The following is a 9,146-nucleotide window of genomic DNA, read 5'->3' on the forward strand; positions in this document are numbered from 1 at the left end:
CAAGGTACCTTATCTTGGGGACATCACTATTTAAAGCCAGAACCGAGTTGGTTCAACAGTGAATGGCATTGTGTCTGCAATTCGTGACTCCTAGGGTTATGAACCAGTAGCTCTTTAGTAACACACTGACATTTAGGAGAAAGGACAGAAAACTGCATCAATCAGGATGGGACTCCCCCCCACCCCAATTCCTGGAGAAGGGAAAGGATTTCCTGGTTTGTTTGGGGTTTTTTTAATAAAAAAGTGATAGGTTTATTTGGTTATAACAAATCATCCCTTGTAACTAAATTTGAGTTCACGAGTGTCCAGTTGAATTTTAGTGGACAACAGCATAAATTTGTTATTAAACCTCCTGAAATTTAACAAGAATTGTTACACCTATTTGGAAAATCGAGTTGACACGGTATTTACCACCTTACCCCATGTAACAAAAAGCTGAAGAGACTGTAACAGCAAGAAACTAGCTCTTGAAACAAACAAAAAGCCACTCAACACTACTTCAAGGACAGCGCTGACTGGATATAGACCTTCATCACCCCAGAAATAAAACTAGCTTGAACAGAAACAATGAAAGGGCTGTAAAGAAGGAAGGTGAAAACATGACTTCTAGAAAAAATACCCCCAACAGGCTTTTGGGGAATAATACTGTGGGATAAGGATAAGCTGCTCCTTGACCAAGACCAAGTACTGTGATTGAAGCAACCTCAAAAGTAATTTTATCATATGATTAGATGTTTTATTTTTTATCAGGCAGAGATGTACAAGCCCTCTAAAACACATTGCTAAAGCTATTTAGAAAGAAAAGATTTTAAAATAGAAAACGACAGTTCTACAGCATGTTGATTTACACTGGAAAGAAAAAGTCATATAACTAAACCCACAGAAATTTGAAGCAGAAACACAATTAAAATCCCTAAATATTTCAATTACTCTCAAACAGGTAGTCTATAAAACATTACACATCTAAGAAAGTCAAATACTTGTGTGCTGACACAAGTTAAAGCTAGCAAGTCAACACATTTGATTTTTGAAACCAAGATTTATGAAGTCCACAAGACCCAGTCTTGAAGCTTTCTGTGCAGGATGAGTAATAAAGATCAAGTTCAACATAAAAGTATCATACTATTTATAAAATAACTCCAAGTTGATACAGATCAGATTTTTCTTCTTTTGAAACAGTTCTAGAATAATCAAGTCATGCAAGCAATTATATTCAAGTAAAAAGGAAATTAAATCTGGGTAGACCAGCATCCCTTCTCCCCGAAACCTTATTTTTATTGATGAGAAGTCATGAGAAGGGGAGGAAAAGGCTGAAGACAGAAGCAACCTCAAATTTGTTTTCAACTGGCAAATATATAAACTTACAATCCTGTACACAGAGAATGACATTAAAATATAGTTTTGCTGGTTCAGTAATAAAACAAATCCACATTGTACTCCTACAGCCTAAAGTTTTCTAAAAATCTTGGAAAGTACTTTGATCAGCTGCAACTCTTTTGCTTGGCTAAGAAGCACTGCCAGCTCAGTGGCCTGCCTAGATTACCATAGCTTTATGCATAGCAATTAGACGCAGGAGGATGCTAATGAGTCTCCTTAATATTGGCCTATATAATGCATAATTTCTTAAACTAAATAACAAAACAGCAGTCACCACAACTCAGACTAAACAATGAAGCTTAACTAAAAAGCCTTTTTTTTTTTTACTGTATCTCAAAGACATATCCTAACACTACGAATCAGAGGCCTTGAAAAAAACTTCTGAACCTTCCCATTAAAAAGAAAAGTTGTCTGTATGTTTCACCAAAAGCATCCATGCTTTGTTTTATTTTTAAATCCTCTCAGATTTATAGAATTGTATAAATTGGTTTTCACTTGAGTTATTTGAAATATTACTAATATTAGCTCTGTATCAGTAACAGTTCCATCACTTGACATCAGAAGATCTCAGGCAAGAAATGCTGACAAAAAGTAATCCTTAACATGCACTGGACACACTTCCATGTATTACCCATCATAACTCTACACATATTTTTTGTTGACCATTTGCTGTATTATTATATTAACCTCAGCTAAAAATAAATCGTAATAGAGTTGATCATCCTTAGGGGCAAGCATGATCTAAAAAAAACCCCTAAATGCAGCACTCAGAAAATAAACTGAATAAAGTGAGAGCAGCAAGCATCACAGTCAAAAGGAATTTACCTACAAGACTCCTTTTCTTTCCAGTTAACATTAAAGAAAAAGGGAAGCAAAGAACAAGAATAGTAGGGACAAGCGCAGAACAAAGATAACGTGAAGAGGCTGCATGGGGGATGAAGCAGACTGCCAAAGCCCAATCAAACATGTAGGAAGATCTCTGACCATCTAAAAATTTTCTCTCCTGCAATTTCTGCCATAGAGAAGAAACTTCCTTCAATTTTTCATTTCAAAGCACTTTTAAAACATCACAGGGATCATTTCCACAGCAGCAGTCCAGTAACACAATACTCTGCTCCAGATATGTTTCAATATCAGTTGCCAAAACAGGATCTGCAAGGAACATTAATTGTGCTTTTAAAAATCTGATCATAGTTTTGACAGTCTACTATATGTTTAATCAGTTTAACCCATAAGAACCAACTGCATAAACTATTGTAGGGACTTGTGTATATTTTTTTTTAAATGTCAGCTATTTGCAATGATGGAACAGCTGCATTTTAAAAGCCAAATGTAAAGGTCTCCAAAATGTATGAATCTGTATTATATATGAGTGTAAGGTTGTTATGTTAACACAGTTTAACTGTTGTTTACAAAACTCAGAAGAATATCACACTCAAAGTGTAACAGAAGGAAAAAAGTCATACCAATATTCCCCCTTCCCTTGACTGCCCAGTTAGTGGTAATTTTTTTTAAAGGAGGCATAATCCCAATTTTCCTTGAAATATAAAAAATAGCATGGCAATTTTTAGCTTTAATGTAGTTTTCTTCAGAATTTCATTATGATCCCTTTTCTCACTTCTTTCAGAAGTGTTCCACCTGCCCACCATAAACTACTGAACCAAATTTGTTATTGTCCACTGGAACATCAACATGGTGAAAACCCACAGGACTAACAACAACAACTTTGTTCATTAATCCATTTAGTTAATCCCTGCTTTGTCTGGCATCTCAAAAAGGGGCTACGAGCTGGAACTGTGCCTTCACCTTTTGTAGTACTTTATACCCAACTCAGACATATTCTTGATCAAGACATTAGGCTATATAATTTTGTAAACCTGGCATTTCAAGCGATTAACCCAAAACGTGATTTAATTGAAAGTAGAATTTGAACAGATCTGTGACCAACATGCAGATTATTTACCTTCCCCATGTTTTTGAGGGAATTGCCCCCCAAATTTAAAAGTCAGCTATGAAGTTAACCTGCACTTTTGCACTTCATCTAAACATTCTTGAAACATGCAAATTTAAAACAAGTCGAAACCACCAATTTTTCAGCACACTACACAGTAAGGATTCTTCTTTGAAGAAATGATAAGAGTTTTTACTCGCACATAATAGAGCAGCTACCTCTATTATTTGTAATACACACAAGCCACATTTCTGGCATCAGACCTTATGCCTTGAAGTGAAGAATCTCAGAGAATTTAAGTGTTCATGTTTAGACTGGATTATTTTAGCCACAATCACAGACTTATGTTGACAAGTGTCAGCAAGTTTTTCAGATGACAATACTTTAACATTAGACTGTGATGCATTTCCATCAGTTCCTCATGACATGCAGTTGTTCAATGCTTTCCAGAAAAAAAACACTATTAAAGAATTGTATTCAGATGCCATTTTCTGAAGTATTTTACCTATTTTTTTTTAAAGTTGAAAATACTAGTTAACTTCTAGCTTCCACGTGTTTCTTTATATTCATACTTTGATATTCATTATGAGGGAATTTCACAAATTTCAGTATCATAAATAGAAGACCACTGTTAAAGTTATGGTATAAATGTAATTCACCAATACACTTATGAGTATGTATTGACATTTTACTTTAAAGAAAAAAAAGTTGATTAATTTGGTAAGATTCAATTCTATTACTACAGCTCTTGGTTTAAACCTTTTTTCTAAGGTGCAAGAATTTAAGAATGTAACTCAGGTTAATTTAAAACAATCAAAAGAAGAGGGAAAACAGTAATCAGTAATGTGGAAAAGATAAGAGGAGTAATTAACTTAAGTTTTGATAGGGCAAGATTCGGAAAGACAAAATGCATACCCTTCTTTTATCTCAAGTCACTAACTAGGTTTCCAAAATATTTATTATCAAACCAGGTTATCTTATTATTTGCTTGCAGTAAATAAGAGAACAGTATCTGCTTTCTTCATATATGGATCACATCCTTGTTCATTACCTTTTTGTAGAATACTACTAACAGTCTAGCAAAGATGTGGCAGCAAAGAGAACAACGTAATTACAATATACAAAAGCAGGTATAAATAGTTCCTTCTCTGTGTATCTTCTAAGGAAAAACTTGAAATGGCATGTTTGGCTCTTACATAAGACATAAAAAACTGGGAGGCCACAAACAAAGAGTATCACTAAGGAAATACTTGAGGCACATAAATTCAAAAGAAGAAATTCCTTGTAGAACACAATGTTCCCTTTAACTTAAGACGAACATTAGCAAAGCAATGGATAACCTCTCAGCTGTGGATTATTCTGAAAGCAAAGAGGCGTTAAGCAACCCTTAAAGCATAAAGAAAACAAAATAATAAAAAATGGCATGATCAAGATCTCCATGACAGAAACAACAATGTTACTGAAATGCCCTACAGTAAAAGTCTTGCAATGGCAAGGAGATGGATTCTAGTCATTAGCTGCTAGCATCTGATCTTTCTAAGAACATTCAACTCTTCTACTGCAAGGGAATTCCTCAAGCAGATACCAAAAATACCACAGTAAGGACCAGATTTAGACTTCTCATTACAGCAAAATGTTGGCTTCCAGTAGGAAAAGCTGTCCTCTTCCGTTATAACTTTGCCTTTTTATTGCCTTATTAACAATGGAAAATGGATTTACAGTCTTTCTGCATCTGAGAACTTATTTCTAGAAAGGACGTTGTAAATGAGGAGAGCTTGTCTGTTAAAATAGCATTTCTACAACCCAAATCCACTCTAGAGAGAGAGTCACTGTCCAGGCTGAAGTCAATATGTTCTTAAATTGGTTTAATAAGCTTACTTTTATTTTTGGAATAAGTTACCAGCAAACAAAATACAGCAAGAAAATGTTTACTTCATAAAGCCTCCAAGAAATCAATGTTTTCGATTTTGAATCTAATGCTGTTACAGCCAGAAGGTCCATTACCCAAAGCAGGAGTTTCAAAGCATTTTTTTTTTTTTTGCTTGGACATATAAGAGTTGAGGAAAACAATGTTCTCCAGTTCCAATAAGGCAAATGTATCTAAGCCTTATTTCTCATTACCCGATGTTTGGAATTAATCAATACCACTGTATATTACTGTGGTTTCAACAAGCACTGAATGCTAGACACCTTCTATTAGAAAGTGTTGTATGTAAAATGAACATTAAAGTAACAAAACTCAGAAGACTGCCATCAGGATTCAGGCACTTATCTCAGGCAGCTCATTCTTCCTGTCCTCCTGCCCTCCCCAGGCTGGCAGCAAGCACCAGGCATCCCTCGCACAACTCAGCCTATACAAGATTCAAACCTCTTTGACAGTGCTCCTCTTCCTCTCCATCACTGACAATGCAGGAAGACTAAGTCACGTGGCACAAATGTGAAATTTAAACAGACCTGGGATATAGATAACTTCCTTTAAATCTTACTAGTTAGATTATATAAAGGAGCAATCAAACACATACTTTGACTAGTTGTGCTGTTTCACTTCTCCCTACTTCATTTTGGCTTAGCTGTAGAATCAGAGAAACATTTGAAAAATATGAATCTAAATGTTGTGTTAGTTCATGAAACTCTTATTAACCAAGAACAGCATCACTTCCCCAAAACTGAAAGACCAGTGTGTTTTTTTTTTTTATAAAGTTACTACAAGCAAAAAATTTAATGTTTTAACTCAAAATCTACTGACTTGCTTTGACAGCTGCAGATAAATACATTGTCTGTACCTAAATCCATAAACAGACAGGGGGAAAAAATGTTGTAAGAACAAGCATGTTTTTAATTCATATAGGCAAACACAACTGGCTGGGAAAGTCAATCAGATTTAAAATCTGGCTCCATGGGAACACAGTATTTGTGTCCAATGTACAGCACACATCCATATAATGTGCAAAGACAGATGTGGTAAGTAACATAACTGGGATGTTTTCATTCTTACCATTTCTTAAATTCCTTTTAAAAAAATGTTCAACTCAGAACATCTACTTTTGGATGTTACCCTGAAAGACATTAGTTGGGAACATGTTCTAAATGAAGATTAAAAGATGCTGGATTAGAAAGTATTAGAAATAGACTACCTAAGGTCAACTGTTCTCAGATTTATTTACAGACCAGTATGTTCTCCATCACATATAGACCCATAAAGTTCACATAGACTACAGTAAAGAGCGGATTACAACTTCCCAGAGGTGCACTGTTAGATGAAAGGTTGTCCCACAGCTTGGCAGAGGAAATACAGTTGCACATGGAGAACGACCATGGGTCTTCTTTCCATTACTGCAAACTTTTGCTTGTTTTTAAGTGAACAAGTATTTTCTTCAACACACAGGGAACAAGTAGGTGAGGAGAAAAAAAAAAAAATAAACACCCAACTGAAGCAAGTTAAACACACCTAGCAAGAACAAGCTAACGTTATTAATCATTTATCCCACCTACATCTCTTATTGAAAACACAAGACAGGAGGGACACCTAATACTCCAAAGAATAAAATCTATTTTCCATCACTTTTCAATAGACATATGAACTTGTGGTTTCACATTTCCTTTCCCCAGTACCCACTTTCAAACGTACTAAAGCAAAGACAAGATTTGCCCTTCCTTGTGGTTGTTCCAAAACAGGACTCTTGGGTCTGAAAAATCCAAATTATTTGCTTTACAGAAGCAGACTCATTACATCACCTTGCAACCGGTGCCAATATAGAAACATTCCTTGCAGTATCAATCCAAAACTTTAATTGCTAAAGACATTAGCATGGAAGAAAGTCTACTGGAAAAGAGACTGTCAGTTTACAAACTAGGCACATTTCAAGGCCTTTTTGTGTGTGCATAGCTTACACAGTGTGTTTTCTGCACAAAGGAAAAACAAAATTAAAGGACAAAATTTCTGAAACCTAGCAATGAGTAGGATCTAATACTCTTATTTTGAGAGGGCTATCCAGAAAAGTTATGAGTATTTTGAATCCCCATGAAAGGGTTAGCATGTCATTGCACTGAAACGTTCACAAAGACGTAGTTTAAGCACAGAAAGGAATGAACACTTTATCAAAAAAAGATAGAGTATCTGAAAGAAGATTATGCCGCTGAGTACAGTGAAAACAAACAGATCCAGCATCAATTTCTTTACTGCTGGGTTTCCAACTGATACCACTACATATCTGCAAGGAGAGCTCTATGAATATTTCAAGAGGAAAGGGCAAAGAGTTGACGGAAGTCCATCTAAGCTGCTCTATTATTTCCACTGTGAAAGACAAGTCTTTTCAAAGTACTGAAAGTTTCAGAATATTATTTTACATAATTATGGTGTTAAGATGCTTGCATTAACTTAGTAAGTTACTAAAGAAATTTTTAAGTGTAAATATAAGATCGCACGCTGCCTTCATCAACAGAAATAAGTAACACAGATATGATTCACTCTGTATAACTCTGAATTTTATAAACTATTAAATTGTTTGCTAAACAAAACCATGATCTGAGCAACAATAAAAATAAGCTGAATCAAAAAATAAAATAATCAGACAGCATGAACTGATCTATTGAGGCCAAGATCCTTCAACTGCTTACCTACAAGCAAATTAAGGAAGTATAAAGAAGAGGTCATACTTTCACATGACCTTAGAAGGTCACACAACATGTACTTTATGCAAACATCATGTGGAATGGAAACACCATAGCCGCGTTAGTGTTTCTGATGTCCCTTTAGTACACAGTTAATTAACATTTTTAAGTTTAAATTCTCATATCCCCAAGTTTATGCTATTTATTTTCACTGATATGAAAGGAATGCTTCAAAAAAACCCAAATCAAACAAACAACCCCTCAGTAGCCGCAGGTACTTCACCTCTTCCCCTGGGTCTCCCAGCTAATGTTATATTCCTCCAGGTACAGCTCCAGCTTCAGGAACGGGAACCGCTACCTGCACATTAACTGTATGAGCATGCATACAAACTTCTGCATGCACAGTCAATACAACCTAACGTTTTTATGCTTAAAGTAGGCTAATTGGTTTTCCAAGTCTAGTTCATACGTCCAGAGAATAAAACAAGGAGGAAATACTCTTAATTTTGTTCAACCTCCAAGGACCAGCCCAGTTAAAAACCAGCACCCAAACTCACTCTGCCATGAATTCAACAGCTAAAAAAAATCAGTTCTAATGAAGCACATCACACTGTAAACCATGCACAAAACCAAAACTTATACAACCACCACAGTACAGCTCTTGTTAACGATGCTTCTTCTATGCAGTCCCATTTATGAATAGTGGTTTGCTTTAAAAGGAGCGTCAAACTTCTGAAGGCTTCAGTTTCCGTGCTGAAGCTGGAAGGAAGGGGCTGTCACCATCAAGAAGCCAACTTACCAAAACTTTGAAGGAATCCCAAGGTTTAACCCTTGGTTTAAGGAATTATCTTCTCTAGGGGAAAAAAAAAAAAAAAAAAGTCTCTTTTGGTTTATCAGGTAGCCACTTACAATAGCAAACTGAAATGTCAGGACCTAATAAGCATTTCAGCAATTTTGTGCCATTTTTAGAACAGTGTTACTTCTAAAAAAATTAAAATGAAATCATAACTTGCTTCAGTGTGTCATCTCGGGTGCATTTTGCAACTGACACGCTTTACGCCCCTCAAAAAAGAAAGCTTATCAGGAAAAAACAAACACACAGGACGGCTTAACTTCTTGTGCCGCACCACAAGCGACCGAGCCCTCTCTTCCAGCCACGGCCCCGCTGAACCCCACAAAACCACGGAGCACTGGCCCCAGGCCAGCT

General features: G+C 35.8%; 1 protein-coding gene across 1 annotated transcript in view; it reads right to left on the reverse strand.

The window, feature by feature from the left end:
- Positions 1–8,843, reverse strand: part of AFTPH (aftiphilin) — a 46,061-nt gene extending 37,218 nt beyond the window's left edge. Inside the window, 1 exon segment of the mRNA XM_035897770.1 lies at positions 8,739–8,843. The gene's annotated coding sequence lies outside the window, so the exon portion shown is untranslated.
- Between the last annotated feature and the right edge of the window lie 303 nt (positions 8,844–9,146).

This window comes from Egretta garzetta, unplaced genomic scaffold, assembly GCF_000687185.1.
Source record: "Egretta garzetta isolate BGI_Z169 unplaced genomic scaffold, ASM68718v1 scaffold360, whole genome shotgun sequence".
Classification (NCBI taxonomy): domain Eukaryota; kingdom Metazoa; phylum Chordata; class Aves; order Pelecaniformes; family Ardeidae; genus Egretta; species Egretta garzetta.